At 38.5% G+C, this 19,046-nt stretch overlaps 1 protein-coding gene across 4 annotated transcripts in view; it reads left to right on the top strand.

The window, feature by feature from the left end:
- Positions 1 to 2,539: 2,539 nt before the first annotated feature.
- The window catches only part of LOC112659732 (immunity-related GTPase family M protein 1-like), a 37,157-nt gene continuing 20,650 nt past the window's right edge, over positions 2,540 to 19,046 (top strand). For 3 of the 4 annotated variants that reach the window (XM_035696712.2, XM_035696710.2, XM_035696708.2), the window contains exon 1: positions 2,540 to 2,926. The gene's annotated coding sequence lies outside the window, so the exon portion shown is untranslated. The remainder of the gene's footprint in view (positions 2,927 to 19,046) is intronic. The other variant, XM_035696709.2, reaches the window with a different exon arrangement.

Raw genomic sequence — 19,046 nt, 5'->3', positions numbered from 1 at the left:
GCAGGCCAATATCTCTGATGAACATAGATGTAAAACTCCTCACAAAATATTAGCAGGCCAAATGTAACAATACATTAAAATATCATTCACTACCATTATGTGAGATTTATTTTCAGATGCAAATGTGGTTCAATGTATGCAACTCATTCAAAATAAATCAAACATGGTATATCACATGAAAAACAGAAAGAGTAAAATCACATGATCCTTTCAATAAATGCAGAAAAAACATCTACAAAGTACAACATGTACTCATATTTAAAAACCCTCTACAAAGCAGGTTTAGAGGGAACAAACCTTAACATTATAAAGCCTATATATGAAAAATTTACAGTGAACATCATACTCAATGGTGAAAACCTGAGTGCATTTCCCCTAAGGTCAGGATTAAGACAAGGATATCCACTCTTACTACATTTATTCAAGATAACACTATAAGTTCTAGCCACAGCAATCAGACAAGAAAAAGGAATGAAAGGCATCCAAACTGGTAATGAACTGCTAGAACTGATCAATAAAATCAGAAATGTTACAGGATACAAAATCAATGTGCAGAAATCCATTGTACTTCTTTTTTTTTAAGCCTTTAAAAAATTTTTTTTATTATTTATGATAGTCACAGAGAGAGAGAGAGAGGCAGAGACACAGGCAGAGAGAGAAGCAGGCTCCATGCACCGGGAGCCCGATGGGGGATTCGATCCCGGGTCTCCAGGATCGCGCCCTGGGCCAAAGGCAGACGCCAAACCGCTGCACCATCCAGGGATCCCAACCCATTGCACTTCTATAAACTAATAATACAGCAGCAGAAAGAGAAATTACAAAAAGCATCCCATTTAAAATTGCACCAAAAATATAACATACCTAGGAACAAACTTAATCAAAGCAGTGAAAGACCTGCATCCTGAAAACTATAAAACATTGATGAAAGACTGAAGATGACACAAACAAATGGAAAGATCTCATGCAGTGGAAGAACAAATATTGTAAAATATCCACACAATGCATAGAACTATACAGATTTAGTGCAATCCCTATCAAAATACCAACAGCAGTTTTCACAGAACTGGAACAAGTAATTCTAAAAGTTGTATGGAACCACAAAGGACCCCAAATAGCTAAAGCCATCCTGAGAAAGGAAAACAAAGCTGGAGGTATCACAATTCCAGATCTCAAGTGATACTTTAAACTGGTAGTAATTAAAACAGTATTGTATTGGCACAAAGATATACACAAGATCAATGGAACAAAACTGAAAGCCCAGAAATAAATCTACATCTATAAGGTACAAGAAAGAAGAGAAGAATATGGAAAGGGTAAAATCAATTTTCCAACAAGTGGTTTTGAGAAAACTGGACAGCTACATGTAAAAGATGTAGCGGGACCACTTTCCACACCATAGCCCCCCCCAAAATCAAAATGGACTAACAACCTAAAAGTGATATCTGAAACCATAAAATTGTTCACATAGGTCTTGTTTCTTCAACTACAAAACAGTTGTTTCTTAAAATGACATGAATAAAAATAATTTTACAGGAGGAGCTTTGAGTGTGCTCATCTATAACAATTATCAAATAGCAAATCAGTATAAGACATTGCATAGGAAATGCTACCATTTTTGTAAAATGAAGAAAATAGATATGTATATTTCTTTACATGTTCATTAAATGGACCTGTAAAGGTGACATAGTCCCTCTTACAGAAACTTGAGGAATGGCCATTGCGTGCATTGTATACATCTTATAGCTCTTGGTTTGTAAACTACATAGTTGATTTCTTTTCAACACATACAGGAAAAAAATAAATAAATTGCTTAGAATGTTTCACACGATCAGGAAAGGGTTATACTTACAAGTATAGTTTTATTTAAAAGGATAGAGACACATAGGATGGGTCTGGGAGGGAGTACACAGCTTTCATGCCTGTCTCCAGGGAGCCAGAGCACACCACTATCCTGGAACATCAACCAGGAAGCCCACTGAGCCTTGGTGGTCAGAGTTTTGCTTGAGGTTTCATCACAAAGACATGATTGCTCAAGTAATTGGCTACTTGATTGAGCTTAATCTTCAATCTCCCTTCTCCTCCCCAGAGGTCCAGCTGGCCCAAAGTCCCCATCCTCTAAACATGGTTGGTCTTCCTGGTGGCCAGCCACTGACCTGAAGCTACCTAGGATCCCACCTGGAATCAACTCATTAGCATAACAAGGTCAACTTCTTTCACTCAGGAAATTCCCAGGGTTTCTGAAGCTGTGCCAGGAACCAGGGACAAGGACTAGATACACTGTTTATTAGACTTCACCCCCAGGGAGTTTGGGCTGTCCAAGGTTAACGGGGGGTGGGCATGAGAGTCATTTTCCAGGACTCAGCCTGTGTTCTCTGATTCCAGATTCAGATTCTGCCTGGCCTGGAGCCTGGGGCCTGGTTAGAGTGTCCTCTTGGGGGTCGCTGAGAAGCCCCCTGCCTGGGATCCTGTGCCTTCCTCTCACTCATGTTGCCAAAACACACAAAATCACTGTCCATGGTGCCTTTCAGTTTCACTTCCTGGCAATGCCTGTGTTTCTCAGAAAAGGAGCCCTCAGAACTTTCCTTTCACTTTCTGTTCCTGGAAATGCAGGGCTCTACAATGTGCTGGCTGCCTCTTTACTATTGGCCAAATTCCTGTGAGGGTGGAACAGAGGCCAGAGATTATTTAAATCCCGCCAGCTCCTCACACACAGTTTAGACATTGCAAGCGACAGCTCTTTTATCTCTGCAGAGTGACCACACCAGCACACAGGACCTGTTCCAGTGCGAGGCCAGTCTGTGCAGAGGAGTGTTTCTGCCCTGGGCTGCAGGGAGCACTTCATCCAGGCTCTGCATTTCCTGCCCTGCCAGAGGACACATTCAGAGCTCAACCCTGACACGAGAAGTCTCTTTTCTTTCAGGAGCTGGTAAGCAAGAGGCTACTTTGGATTGTGTGGAGATCTAAAAATAGAATCATAGATCTGTAGGTCTAAGGGTGGGAGAGACTGGATGCTCCATTTTGGGTGCTGTGGACTTGGTAGACTGAGGGCAGGATGTCTGGTGGATGAAGCAGTTAACTATTTGGGACATTTTCAGAGAGCAGCTTCAGAACACACTTTATTCATAAGAACTGCAGAAGGATCACGTGAATGTCAGGGCTCTCAGTGCATAGGGCCTTTTCCCTAAGAGCTTCTGGATCGGACACTTCCCATCTCTTGCCTAAATACCTTTCCCTGGGGAGATGATGCATATTAATCTGTTGAAAAAATTCAAATCAATAAATTTTAATGAGCTAATCAGCTTTATTAAATGATTCATGGATTAGGCAGCATCTTATCTAGCAAATAGAAAGGAGATCCATGGGACCCCTGGGTGGCTCAGTGGTTGAGAGTCTGCCTTTGGCTCAGGGCATGATCCCAGTGTCCTGGGATCAAGTCCTACATCAGGCTTCCTGCGTGGAGCCTGCTTCTCCCTCTGCTTATGTCCCTGCTTCTCTCTCTGTGTGTGTCTTTCATGAATAAATAAATAAATAAAATCTTAAAAAAAAAAAAGAAAGAAAAGAAAGGAGTTCCATTGAGCTGTAGGAAAGGAAATGTTTTTAAACTAAGAGAAGTAGAGAAAAAGAAAGAAGTCATTAACAATTCCTTTGCCACTGTGAGGGCATCAGCCGTGCAGCAGAGCTTCAAGCTAACTGGAAAACACACACAAAGAACATACTGATAACCAGTGCTAGGTGACACTAGGATAAAGATGAGCTGTGGGTATACAACTGTCTCAGAAGAGGAGGTGTGAAGCCTCTAGGGCAAAAGTAATTTTTCCGGGATAATGGGCCTGACAAGTCAGACATTGCTGGTAGACTGTTTCCACAATTTTATAGAAGTCCCCCTTCCAATGTCTAGCCATAGTTTGAGTCATTTTAAATGCATATGATGGGAGAAGGAATGAAAAAACAACAACAAAAAGGAGCTGCTAGTGAGCCAAGAAAAACAAAGCAGCTGTTTTGGGTTTCCCAAAAAGCCCTGACTGTTCAAGTTACAGCCATTGTTTATCTATCTTATTTTCTCTGGGTCAGAAGCAGAGTGTTGCCATGATAGCCTGACATCAGAATGGCAAAAATCTCTGAGGCAATGAGGGACATTTTTGCAGCAGCAGAATGGATTTTGTCCACATGTGCCACAGTCTTTATAGATTCTTTTGGGGGCTGCCTTCGCATGAATGTCAGCTGGAGCATTTTCCTGATATTCTGGGGTAGTTCTTTCAGTGTGAGCCTCAGTTTTGATGACAGCAATTGCAGAAGGTAGGAGAGTAATTACAAGTGATAACATTATACTAGGACATATCAAATTTCCAGGAATTTCACAAGATCTAGAACAATTATACACTTATGCAAATGCATCATATAACAGGATCTTTGTTTTCTAAGAAGATCCCTTAAATGGTAAGGGAACATTCACAACCTATTACCAAAGGTGGATCAAATGTTTAAAACAAACAAATCTTTGCATTTTAATAGATAGGAAACCAAGTTCTAGTTTTGCACCAGTTTATTTTTGTATGAGAACATTCATTGCAATGTTAGTCAGTCCTGACCTTGAATAAATTCCCTTCCAGAGATTCCTTTTTCATAATCTTTTTACAACTTTCTTTTACCTCAAAAAAAAAAAAATGTTTCTCCAGTCCATATACTTTTTTTTAACCAAAAATACATATCCCAGTTTTCTTTCTTTCAGATATGTTTCCTTTTTAATGTTTTTTAAAAAGATTTTATTTAAATATTCATGAGAGACACAGAGAGAGGCAGAGACAGGCACAATGCAGGGAGCCTGATGTGGGACTCCATTCTGGGACTCGATTCCGGGACTCCAGGATCACACCCTGGGCTGAAGGCAGGCGCTAACCCACTGAGCCACTCAGGGATCCCCTCCTTTTTAAACTTTTAGTAGCTTTAACAACACACATTATTTAGTGTTCTTAACCCTTAGAAACTTTATTTTTTAGTGAAAATTAAGTAGTGGGCACTTGTTAACTGTGTTAGACCAGTGTTCTTGAAATGAAAAGTTTATAAATACACTTTATAACTTCTAGAAACATGTGCTTTTTATAGTACAATTTTTCTATACAGTATACCAGAAAAGTTTACCAACAGACTTACATTTATCTTTAGTTTCTCAGGAATAAAGAAGCCAAATTAGAGATATGAAAGTCTAATTATTAATGTTTTATAATTTTATGTATTTGCATATGATCTAGAAATTTAACGAAATTAGCTTAAATCATTACTTAATCTAACTCAGCAAAATTAAGTTTTAGTTTTTCAAAAAGATTTCAGAAATGATTTAAATATTTATCTAATTTTAAAAAATTTATTTTAGATCTAAAAAATTAATTTACATCTATTTACTTGTTTTTAACACTTATGCTTAGATTACTCATGAGCAAAGATCATGAGACGTCAAAGTCAATTATTCTCCCAAGCTATTTTTATTTTATTATTTTTATCAAGTTTTTAAATTCCAGTATAGTTAACATACAGTGTTAAATTAGTTTCAGGTATATAATAGTGATTCAAGAGTTCTATACATAGCTCTGCTCATCATGTTAACTGCACTTTTTCATCCCCATCATCAGTTTCACCCATCCCCCGTCATCCCCTCTGAGAACCATCAGTTTATTTCCTATAGTTGAATTTGTTTCTTGGTTTGTCTCTCTCTTTTTTATTCCCTTTGCTCATTTGTTTTTGTTTCTCAAAGTCCACATATAAGTAAAATCACATGGTGTTTGTCTTTCACTAACTGACTTGTTTCCCTTAGCATTATACTCTCTATTTCTATGTCATTGCAAATGACAGGATTTAATTCTTTTTTTAATGCCTGAAAAATATTCCATTCTATGTATATATCATATCTTCTTCACCCATTCATCTATTGATGGTCACTTGGGCTGCCTCCATTATTTGGCTCTTGTAAATAATGCTGCTTATCCACAGAGTACATGTATCCCTTTGAATTAGTGTTTGTGTATTTTTTCAGTACATATTGGATGGTAGGATATTTCTATTTTTAACTTTTTGAGGAATCTCTATACAGTTTTGCAGAGTGACTATACCAGTTTACTTCCCCATCAACTGTGAGAGAGGGTTCCTTTTTCTCCACATCCTTGCCAACACTTTTGGTTTTTTTGTGATTTTGTTTTAGCCATTCTGACAGGTATGAGGTAATATCTTATTGTGGTTTTGGTTTCCATTTCCCTGATGATAAATGGTGTTGAGCATCTTTTCATGTGTCTGTTGTCTATCTGGATGTCTTCTTTGGAAAAATGCTTATTCATGCTTTTGCCCATTTCTTAACTGGATTATTTGTTTTTTGAGTATTGAGTTATATCAGTTTTTCATGCATTTTGGATACTAACCCTTTATTGAAAATGTCATTTGCTAGCATCTTCTCCCATTAAGTAGGCTTTCTTTTAGTTTTGAATAGTTTCCTACACTGTGCATAAGCTTTTTATTTTGATGTAATCCCAATAGTTTATTTTTGCTTTTATCTCTTTTGCTTCAGAAGACATATATAGAAAATGTTGCTATATTTTTCAATTCTCAAAAATAGCATAAGGTGTTATCTGCTTCAGATCCCATACACTACTGGTATCTCTTAGAGGAAGCAAAAACATTGCTCTACCCAAATTTTAGTTCAACTGACATGGCAGCAAGCTCTCTGCTTCTCATATCCTCCCCTTCACCACCTTGAATCTGGTCTCACCTTAGTGACTTGGACTATGTTCTAGGAATTCTGAGAGTGGAGCATAAAAGCCTTGTAGCTTCCACTTAGATCTCTCAATAGTCTTTCTAGGAACCCTTCTCTGCCATGTGGGAGGTTTTGAAGAAGCCACATATTGCCTTATGTTTGCAGTGCTGGCTGAGTTAAGTCATCTGGTCATGCCAGCCAAGGAGCCAGACACATAAGTGAAAGCATCCTGGATCTGAACACCACCTGCTGACTGCCATTGATGCCACATGGAGCAGTGCAGTCCTGCTTGAGTTCCTGACCCATGAAATTATAAGATGTTCTGACCTGTTCCTATTTTTAAGCCACTAAGTTTTGAGGTAGTTTGTTTTGCAGAAATAGGTCATATCAAATACTCTGTAGGCTGTAGATGGTAAGTTCATGTGACAAAAAGAACCTCCTATCCACTGCTTTTCATTCTATAACTGGAAGAGTCCTCTTGAGAACAAGGCCTGCCTCCCACTGGTCTGGGTGAAGGAGAAAGAAGAGAGATACTAAGTCCCAAGAACTCAAGGCCTTTGATTTGATACTTTACCCAATAGATAATCAGAACTAATGACTGCCACCCTCCAATTATCTTCATGGAAGGAAGGTGGGTCAGTACATAGAAGGGAAACCCCCCCCCCACTTTGTGCCACCAGAATTGTGGGGAGAAGTTGCCCCATCGTGCCACATTATTTATCAAAAGAATTTTCTGAAGTTACAACTTGGATCTGACAGGCCTGCAAAATACCGTATTTATAAACTTTAGTTATTATTTTTTTAAATTTTCTTTGTATTTATTTTGTACAGAACTTACTCCTGTCCATAAGCTTTCGTTTCTTCATTTTCTTCTGGGATATCTTTTTCTTCTGTGTAACACCCTCTTCTAGTTTAAAGACAATTTGCTCTTTTTCAGTAAGGATCATCTCAATGTGGCAGGGAGAGCTCATGTATGGGTAATGTGACTGTGAAGCCTGTAAGTCCTATGCCCCATCTTGGGGCCTTTGTTCACCTGGGTGTGCTCAATTACCAGAGGTTGTACATATAAACCCTTAAGTTCAGCACTAATTTCTGCATCTTTAAATATGTGTAGTAAAAATTCAGTGCTCTTTTTTTGGCTGCTCACCCTGTGTCCAGATGCACTATTTGGCCTGGGCAACTTACCAATTCCACCATTGTAGTGACAGGAATGGCACAAATCGTTTCTGCAAAGTGACATCCTACAGACACTTGATGACTTTATGGACATGCCTACACCTGATGGCCTGGACAGTTTCACTTGTGTTCTTAAAGTGAAAACAAAGATTTAAAACTCTTACTGTGAAAGATTTTATAGGGTTTTCTGGGTCAACTGAATAATGAACCATTTTCAGATATCACCTCTGGCCATTTATGAAGAGCTTTATTATTTTTTTCTTTTTTTAAAAAATTTTTTATTTATGATAGTCACACACACAGAGAGAGGCAGAGACATAGGCAGAAGGAGAAGCAGGCTCCATGCACCGAGAGCCCGATGTGGGATTCGATCCCAGGTCTCCAGGATCGCGCCCTGGGCTAAAGGCAGGCGCCAAACCGCTGCGCCACCCAGGGATCCCCTTTTATGAAGAGCTTTAAACTTTATTTTTGCCTTTTGAAGGAGTGCCTCATTTTCTAAGCCTTGTACTATTTCTCCCACACCCCTCCCCAATTCTCACATTTTATGTTTTCAAGAATTTTTTCTATTCTCTTCATTTTCCTTATTTATGGCCTCTGATTTTTGTGGATACAGTTTTTAACCAGCTAGTACTTACTGAGTGACTATTATGTGCCAGAAAATGACTTAATGTGGGGATAGTGTAGTAATTTCTTATCTCTCTGACATTAATGAGAGGTTGGTTTTCCTCCTTCTCCCTCATTTGCCTCTGATATCTCTGAGTTGCAACAGCCTTTCAGTCTGTATTGCTGCCTCAATCAAAGGTTGTGATCCTTGACTGCCATTTCCTATATATACATATAAAGCCATTCCAAATAGTGATACATACACACACTCTCCAGAGGAGAAAGCAGCAAAGGACAAGAGGGAAACTGGGAAGTAGATGAATGAATGGTAAAGGATTTAGTGGACACAAGAAAGCAAAACCTTAAGGTGACAAGGAGGTAAGTAACCCCATTTGTTCCTCCTCTGTGCTCTAGGCTGGTGGAGTTACCTGAAAGCTATTCTGGGCTGAATTGTGTCCCCACTCCCACCTTAATTCCTTTGATAAAGATCTAACCCTCAATAAGTCACAATGTAACTATATTTGGAGATAAGGGCTTCAAAGAGACAATGAAGTTAAAATGAGACCTTTAGGATGGGCCCTAATCCATTATGATTCCTTTTAAGCAGAGGAAAGTGTGACACAAACAAGCAGGTACACAGAGGAAAGACCATGTGTACAAAAGATTCTGCAAACCAAAGATAGAAGCCTCAGAAGAAACCAATCCTGAAAACACTTTGATATATGACTTCTAGACCCAGAACTGTGAGAAAATCAACTTCTTTTGTTTAAGCTACCCAAACTGTGGAATTTTGTTATGGCAGCCTGAACAAAGCTCTTGCAACAGAAATAATACTGACAAAAGCACTAGTGCTGATACCTGGTGTTCAGGCCCAGGTGAACCCATTTTGTAAGAGTGAAACTAGCTAATACCATGTCTACACAAGGACACAGGATTTTTGGAGTCAACTGAGTAAGGAGGAATGGAATTGGAGGTGGTCTTAGTGCTGCTTGTAACAGAAGGGGGATTGTTGTCATCACTACCTGCCCCCTTAGAGTTGACCTTAGGAAGGAGGCTGCTCGGTCTGAAGCAGACCTCTGGACTCAGAGACTTGAGAGGACATTTCACATCAGTCCTTGTGACTCTGCATGGGACAACTGTAAAGTGTCAGATCCCCAAGGGCAGCTGAATTCCTTGACTGAGTCAAACCTGCTGTCAGCAAGTCTATACTTAGGTGGGCAGGGAAACTGTGCTTCCAAGAGTCACAAAACCAAAAAACATTGATTCAAAAGGAGTCTTCAAATAGCTTAGTCCTCCTGTTCCTTGTTTTACATATGTGGAATGAGGTCCAGGGTTATGTTGTGACTGGCCTGGTCAGTAGTCTGGTTCTAGAGGAAAGAGAGTAATAGGCAGCCACTTTTTGGGTAGCCAGGATGCCTCTAGGTACTACATTAATTAGTGGATTGATCACTGTAGAGAGCAGGGAAGGAGACAGGTTTCATCTTGATTCCTCATATCCACAATGCCAGGCCTTCTCTCATTTCATTCTTTTAATGATAACTCCTGGGATATTATATATATATATAATATATGTATTATATATTATATATATATATAATTGAAGTATATTTGACACACATTGTTACATTAGCTTCATATGAACAACATAATGAATCAACAACTCTGTATGTTCTTCTGTGCTCACCCCAAATGTAGCTACCAGATTACACCATACACCACTACTATAATCTCATTGACCATATTTCCTACACTGCAACTACTATTAGTCCTGGGATAGTCTTTACCTGAGAGACACTTTGCTTTGCTCCCTGCACAGCAGAGTTTGCTTTGAGTAACTTCATTCTAAATGTTTTGCCTACATTTCTATTGTCTGCTTCTTCCCACTGGCCTCTGAGAAAAATGACAACATGAAACACTTCCATTGCCACCATCTTCTCTAATAAGGAGGTGCTGAGCATCACAGTCACATGCTGGTCTATGAAATGAAGGCACATGTGTGGTGGAAAGGAAGTTCCACCCAAACTTTAGTGAGGATAGGAAACATTTCTACTTCACCAGCCTGGACACCCATCTTGCAACCAGATAGCCTGAATTTCTTTGTCTCTGATCGATGATACTAGAAGCACAGCATCAACATTTGCTTTTGTGGGCTTCTTGAGTCATTTAAATTCCTTCTCAACAGTCATTTTCTTATCACTGATTTCATGGGACTTTTCACTGTATGTTTAGATTTGAAAATGGCACTGTGTGTTTAGATTTGCAAATGGCACTAAATATAAGTCATAAGATATATGTCATATCTTTTGGGTAGTCAACTTTTGATCTTCTTAAGTGGTCAGGAAGCAAAAGGCCAAAAATATATTTTATAGTTCATGAAACATAAAATATCTCTCTAGTTGAATTCAGTGAGAGGAACCATGGTCAGGGAAGTCTTCATTCACTTTGCTCCCAGGAAAAGGCTGGGACATGAACTCAGCCTTGTGTCCTCAGCATTCAGAGCACACTCAGGGTCTCAGTGGGCCACTCTGGCTCTCTCATGCACTGTAGCCCAATCAGTGTTGTGTGGTTATGATGAAGGAATGATGATAGAGACTCTGTGGCAGATTGGATGGAGGCCAGCCAGGAGTCACTTGGACCCATGGATCCAGGTGAACAGCTCCCCATAGCTGGCCATGGTGCTGGCAGAAAGAAGAGAGTTTTCAAGGCCTCAGTGACAAAAGGGAATTAATTATTATTTTTTTTTAATTCTTAGGAGTCCTTTTTTTATTATAAATTTATTTTTTATTGGTGTTCAATTCTTAAGAGTCCTTTCAAACCTAATTAAAAGCAGACTTCCAATCCAATGAAGAGAAACTGAGGGGTTGAATTGGAATAAAAATCTATTGGGAATCATATCAGATTCTGGAAACAGCTCTCAGGAGGTTCATTTGATAAGGTTACCATAATAAAATATCATGGACTGGGGGGCTTAGCAACATAAATTAATTTTCTCACTCTTAGGGAGGCTGGAAGTCTAAGATCAAGGTGCCAATAGGTTTTGCTTCTCCTGAAGCTTCTCTCCTTGGCTTGCAGATGGCCACCTTCTGCTGTGTCGTCATATGGACTTTCTCTGTGTGTGTGCACCTATGGTGTCTCTTCCTCTAAGGACACAAGTCCTATTGGATCAGGGTCCCACCCATCTAAGCTCAGTTAACCTTCATTACCTCCTTAAAGAACTTCCTTCAATACAGTCACAATAGAGGTTAGGGCTTCAATATAGGAACTTGGGGATACATACTTCAGTCCAGAACAGACTTAAGTCTAAAAAATTTTTAGTAGCAGTACTCCTTGTGTAATGTTAGAGTTGTACTAGATAATGTTGTGGATATGTTTGAGAACACTGGCTGCCTAGGGGAAGTTCATTAAGAGGAAAATCCAGGAAGATGAGCCAGCAGCTCCTCTAGAGCTTAAAGGACATGATTCAGGAAGCTGCTTCAGATACAGAGGTGGTCTGATATCATGTAATCTCCTCTAGAAAGAAATGGGTGGTCATAGACACCAAGTTGCAAGTTTACTCCACACTTGAGTGTAAGGGCAGGCAGGTCCTTCTCAACTGTCTAGTAGCACTAGAAATACAGAAAATATCTGAATGATGGGAAATTTGATACTGCTTGATAAGTAACACATTCTCTTCCTTTTGTGAAATGTGTAAGTATCCATATATTATGATCCAGAAAGTCCACTCCTATTTCTGGAGAAAGTTCTGCACAGGTGTACCAGAAACATATGTAAGATGTTTATAGCAGAACTGTGTAGAAGAGAAAGAAACAACTTTAAAGAACCCCAAACTCAAATTTCCATTTGCAGGGAAAAGAGAGATTACATGTGCTTTCTTGGCAAAATGGAAACACATGTGATAGAAACAATTAAAAATGAAAAGCAGCTTATAGAAGATGGCACACAAAATAATTATATTTTTCTGAGACACTCCCCAAAGAAAGATAAATGATATATTTTTTAAAGATTTTATTTATTTATTCATGAGAGACACACACACACAGAAGCAGAGATATAGGCAGAGACAGAAGCAGGCTCCAGGCAGGGAGCCCGATGTGGGATTCAATCCTGGGACTCCAGGATCACGCCCTGAGCTGACAGCAGATGCTCAACTACTGAGCCACCCAGGTGTCCGGCCAAATGATATATATTATGAGGAAGTATACATCTATGGTAAAAATTGAGGGAAGCAAAAAATGATAAACTCAAAATGGGAAGGTGCTATATGTCTGAAAAGATACAGAGAGAGACATGATATGGGGTGAAGGGTGTAGGAATATTCAGTTATACAAGAAACCTTCTAGTTCTTAATTTTGGGAGTTGAGTTCACAGGTATTTATATCTTTTTTTATATTGTATATCTTTTTTAAAGATTTATTTATTTATTTTAGACAGAAAGAGTGTCTGCAAGCAGGGGAGGAGTAGAGAGAGAGGGAAAAAATCCTCAAGCAGACTCCCCAGTGAGCCAGAAGCCCAATGTTGGCCTCTATCCCAAGACCCTGAGATCTTGACCTGAGCCAAAACCAAGAGTCCGACACCTAACCACCCTGGTGTCTCTGTATATGTTGCTTTATGCTGTGTGTATGTATGTATGTAATATCATATATATCCTACAGCAGCAAGCTGCTGAACACATACAACACTTAGAAAATGTAATAAAGCACAAAGCCAAGGGTGAAGAATGATGTCAGCAGACATTATCTTTTTCAATAGACTATATCTCAAAGCAGTTTTACTGTCACGGCAAAATGGAGCAGAAGGTACAGAGGGTTCCCATGTATCCCCTGCCCTCACACACCTATAGCCCCCACTATCAACAACTCACATCATTCATTGTACAATTCATGAACCCAAACTGATCCATCTTTCTGGGGTCACTCTTGGTGCTGTGTATTCTATGGGTTTTAACAAAAGTATAATTTAACCACCGTTGTCATATCACACAGACTGGTTTCACTGCCCTAAACGGCCTCTATGCTCCATCAACTTATCCCTACCTCCTCTGAACCTTTGGGAACTACTGGTCTTTTTATTGACTCTACAGTTTTGCCTTTTTTAGAATGTTATGCCTTTGGAATCGTGCAGTATTTATCCTTTCCAGATTGGTTTCTCTCACTTGGTAATATGCATTTCAGTTTCCTCTATGTCTTTTCACACCAGCTGTCCTTTATTTATTTTTTATTTTTTTAAGATTTATTTATTTATTTATTCGAGAGAGAGAGAGAGAGAGAGAGAGAGAGAGGCAGAGACACAGGCAGAGGGAGAAGCAGGTTCCATGCAGGGAGCCGGCCGCGGGACTCGATCCTGGGACTCCAGGATCGCGCCCTGGGCCAAAGGCAGGCGCTAAACTGCTGAGCCACCCAGGGATCCCCGTCAGCTGTCATTTAAAGAGCCTTCTGAATACTGAGTGGTAAGTGGAAGTACTCCAGGTCACTAGTGCCTGGTGACACTACTGAACCCCAGGGATGAATTTTCCCTGGAGACAAACAGGTGACCATCCAAGGAATAAGTATGGAATTGGCATTGGGCTTTTTACTGGCAACAAGGCATGCTTGAAGAAGATAGATCTTTAGAGTTCTAAGAGAAAATGTTGTTGTATCTAGAATTCAGAACTCAGTTAAACTATTGAGAGTGATCACAAAATAAAGGCATTAATTCAAAATGTGAAGACTCAAGTATACCACACAGAGGACTTTTTCTGTTCTCTTTATCTAGGATATTGTTTTAGGGTTTTGTTTTGTTTTGGTTTTTAGATTCCACAAATGGTGAGATCAAATGTTATTTGTCATTCTCTGAATTATTTTACTTAGTTAAAGCCTTCAAGTTCTACCCATGTTGTAGCAAGTAGCAAGATTTCAAGATTTTATTCTTTTTTATAACTGAATAACATTACATTATGTATATCACTATTATATATAAATTTATATGTCACAATTATATGTTTACCACATATTTTATATATACATTTATTTTATAAATATATAAATATTATAAATATATAAATGATTATAACTCACATTTTCTTTTTTTTAATAATAAATTTATTTTTTATTGGTGTTCAATTTTCCAACATACAGAATAATACCCAGTGCTCATCCCGACAAGTGCCCCCCTCAGTGCCCATCACCCATTCACCCCCGCCCTCCTCCCCTTCCACCACCCCTAGTTCATTTCCCAGTTAGGAGTCTTCATGTTCTGTCTCCCTTTCTGATATTTCCTACACATTTCTTCTCCCTTCCCTTCTATTCCCTTTCACTATTATTTATATTCCCCAAATGAATGAGACCATATAATGTTTGTCCTTCTCCGATTGACTCATTTCACTCAGCATAATACCCTCCAGTTCCATCCACGTCGAAGCAAATGGTGGGTATTTGTCATTTCTAATGGCTGAGTGATATTCCATTGTATACCTAGACCACATCTTCTTTATCCATTCATCTTTTGATGGACACCGAGGCTCCTTCCACAGTTTGGCTGTTGTGGACATTGCTGCTAGAAACATCGGGGTGCAGGTGTCCCGGTGTTTCATTGCATCTCACATTTTCTTTGTCCATTGATTTCTTAATCCATTGATTTTCTTTGTCCATTGATTTCTTAATCCATTGATTAACATTTAAAGGTGTTTTCATATCTTGGCTACTATAAATAATGATGCAGTGAACATGGGGGTGCATATATCTCTTCAAATTAGTGTTTTTCATTACCTTTGGTTGAATACTCAGAAGGGGAGTCGTGGATCATATGGTAGTTTTATTCTCAAATTTTAAAGGAAATTCTATACTGTTTTCCATAGTGGCTGTAACAATTCACATTCCCATTAACAGTGCATAAAGATTCCCTTTCCTAGGGATGTCTGGGTTGGCTCAGTAGTTGAATGTCTGCCTTTGGCTCAGGTCATGATTCTGGGGTCCTGGGATCAAGTGCCAGATTGGGCTCCCTGCCGGAGCCTACTTCTCCCTCTGCCTACGTCTCTGTATCTCTCATGAATAAATACATTTTTAAAAATCTTAAAAAAATATATTCCCTTTCCTCCACATCTTTGTCAGTACTTATTATTTCTAGTCTTTTGAGGATAGTCATTCTAACAAGTGCGAGGTTATGTATCATTGTGGTTTTGATGAGCATTTCCATGAAGACAAGGATGTTGAGGATCTTTTCATTTACCTTTAAGTCATCTGTATAATTGTTCTTTGGAAAAATATGTAGTCATATACTCTGTGCATCTTTTAATCATATGTATTTTTCTTTTTTGCTACTGAGTTGTATGAGTTTTTTTAATACCTTTTGGATATTAACCCCTTTTCAGATGTGACTTACAAATAGTTTCTCCCATATAGTAAATTGCTTTTTCTTTTTTTCAATGATTCCTTCTGCTATGCTGAAGCTTTCTAATTTGACTTGATTTCATCCCACTTGTTTATTTTTGCTTTTGTTGCCTTGTTTTTGGAGTCAGATCCAGAAAATCATAGCCAAGATTGATGTCAAGGGGTTTACCAAATATATATTTTCTTCTAGGAGTTTTATAGTTTCAGGTGTTAAACTCAAGTATTTGATCCATTTTGTCCTAGTGTTTGTGATGTATAATTGTCCAGTTTCATTCTCTTGCATGAGGCTGTCCTGTTTATTCAACACTATTTATTAAAGGGACTGTCCTTACCCCTTTTTTATATTCTTATATTCTTTGTCATAAATAAATTGATTATATAGACTTGGGTTTATTTCTAGGTACTTATGTTTCATAGGTCTGTGTCTGTTGTCATGCCAATACCTTACTGTTTTGATTACCATAGCTTTGCAATGTAATTTTAAATCAGGAAGTGTGATACATCCAGTTTATTCTTTGTTAAGATTGGCTTGACTATGCAGGTTCTTCTGTGGTTCCATAAAAATCTTAGGATCATTTGTTCTATTTTTGTGAAAAATTCAGGGATCAAATAGAACCTGTAGTTTGCTCTAGGTAATATGGACATTTTAACAATATCGTTTCTTCCAGTCCACAAGTGCAAACACATTTATTTGTGTCTTTTTCACTTTCTTACATCAATGTCTTAGAATTTTCAGTACACATGTCTCTCACCTTCTTGGTTAGATTTATTCCTAAGTATTTTATTCTTTTATTTCTTTTTTATTGAAATGCAAACAAATGACTTTTGCTACTATAACAGATGTATGATATTTTTATTGAAGCATAATTAATATATAGTTATTTTGTTTCAGGTGTAGAATATAGTGTGTGAACAAATCTATAAATTACTCAGTGCTCATCACCAAAAATGTGCTCCTAATCTTCTTTTTTTTAACATAACTAGTTTATTTTTATTTTATTTTTTTAATAAAATAATTTTTATTGGTGTTCAATTTACCAACATACAGAATAACACCCAGTGCTCATCCCGACAAGTGCCCCCCTCAGTGCCCGTCAACCATTCACCCCCACCCCCCGCCCTCCTCCCCTTCCATCACCCCTAGTTTGTTTCCCAGAGTTAGGAGTCTTTATGTTCTGTCTCCCTTTCTGATATTTCCCACACATTTCTTCTCCCTTCCCTTATATTCCCTTTCACTATTACTTATATTCCCCAAATGAATGAGAACATACACTGTTTGTCCTTCTCCGATTGACTTACTTCACTCAGCATAATACCCTCCAGTTTCATCCACGTCGAAGCAAATGGTGGGTATTTGTCATTTCTAATGGCTGAGTAATATTCCATTGTATACATAAACCACATCTTCTTTATCCATTCATCTTTCGATGGACACCGAGGCTCCTTCCACAGTTTGGCTGTTGTGGACATTGCTGCTAGAAACATCGGGGTGCAGGTGTCCCGGCGTTTCATTGCATCTGAATCTTTGGGGTAAATCCCCAACAGTGCAATTGCTGGGTTGTAGGGCAGTTCTATTTTTAACTCTTTGAGGAACCTCCACACAGTTTTCCAGAGTGGCTGCACCAGTTCACATTCCCACCAACAGTGTAAGAGGGTTCCCTTTTCTCCACAACCTCTCCAACATTTGTGGTTTCCTGCCTTGTTAATTTTCCCCATTCTCACTGGTGTGAGGTGGTATCTCATTGTGGTTTTGATTTGTATTTCCCTGATGGCAAGTGATGCAGAGCATTTTCTCATATGCATGTTGGCCGTGTCTGTGTCTTCCTCTGTGAGATTTCTCTTCATGTCTTTTGCCCATTTCATGATTGGATTGTTTGTTTCTTTGGTGTTAAGTTTAATAAGTTCTTTATAGATCTTGGAAACTAGCCCTTTATCTGATATGTCATTTGCAAATATCTTCTCCCATTCTGTAGGTTGTCTTTGAGTTTTGTTGACTGTATCCTTTGCTGTGCAAAAGCTTCTTATCTTGATGAAGTCCCAATAGTTCATTTTTGCATTTTTTTCTTATGCCTTCGTGGATGTATCTTGCAAGAAGTTACTGTGGCCGAATTCAAAAAGGGTGTTGCCTGTGTTCTCCTCTAGGATTTTGATGGACTCTTGTCTCACATTTAGATCTTTCATCCATTTTGAATTTATCTTTGTGTATGGTGAAAGAGAGTGGTCTAGTTTCATTCTTCTGCATGTGGATGTCCAATTTTCCCAGCACCATTTATTGAAGAGACTGTCTTTCTTCCAGTGGATAGTCTTTCCTCCTTTATCGAATATTAGTTGGCCATAAAGCTGAGGGTCCACTTCTGGGTTCTCTATTCTGTTCCATTGATCTATGTGTCTGTTTTTGTGCCAGTACCACACTGTCTTGATGACCACAGCTTTGTAGTACAACCTGAAATCTGGCATTGTGATGCCCCCAGATATGGTTTGATCCTAATCTTCTTTACCTGTTTTACCAATAACCCCACCCATCCACCTCCCCTCTGGCAACCACCAGTTGTGTTCTGTGTTTCAGGATCTCTCTTTTTTTCCTACTTTTTTTCTTTGTTTCTTTTGTTTCTTAAATTCCACATATGAGTGAAATCATGTGATATTTGTCTTACTCTGATGGACTTCTTTCACCTAGCATTTTATTCTCTAAATCTATTCACGTTGTTGTTGCAAATGGCAAGACCTTCTTCTTTTTTATGGCTGAGTAATATTTACTTTATAAATATATTATATATACATATAAATTTTATATTTTATATCTACATATATAATTCATTCACCTATGGATGGAATTTAATTTTATTACTTGGTGCTTTTGGAATTTTCTTAACTTGTGTTTCAGCTAGTTCATTTTTAGTGTCCAGAAGTGCAACAGATTTTTGTATACTCAGTTTGGATCTTGAAACTTTACTAAATTTGTTGATTAGTTTTAACAGTTTTTGGTGAAATCCTTGGGTTTACTTCTTCCTTTGTGGCATAGATGACTTTTATATCTTTTTTTTTTTCCTGATTGCTATGGCTAGAACTTACAGTACCATTTTGCATAGAATTGGTGTGACTAAGTATCTTTGTTTTGTTCCTGATATTAGAGGAAAAGATTTCTACTTTTCACTGTTGAGTTT

Source organism: Canis lupus, chromosome 11 (assembly GCF_003254725.2).
Source record: "Canis lupus dingo isolate Sandy chromosome 11, ASM325472v2, whole genome shotgun sequence".
NCBI lineage: Eukaryota > Metazoa > Chordata > Mammalia > Carnivora > Canidae > Canis > Canis lupus.
The sequence above is the reverse complement of the archived record's forward strand: the minus strand, read 5'-3'. Positions and strand labels throughout refer to the sequence as shown.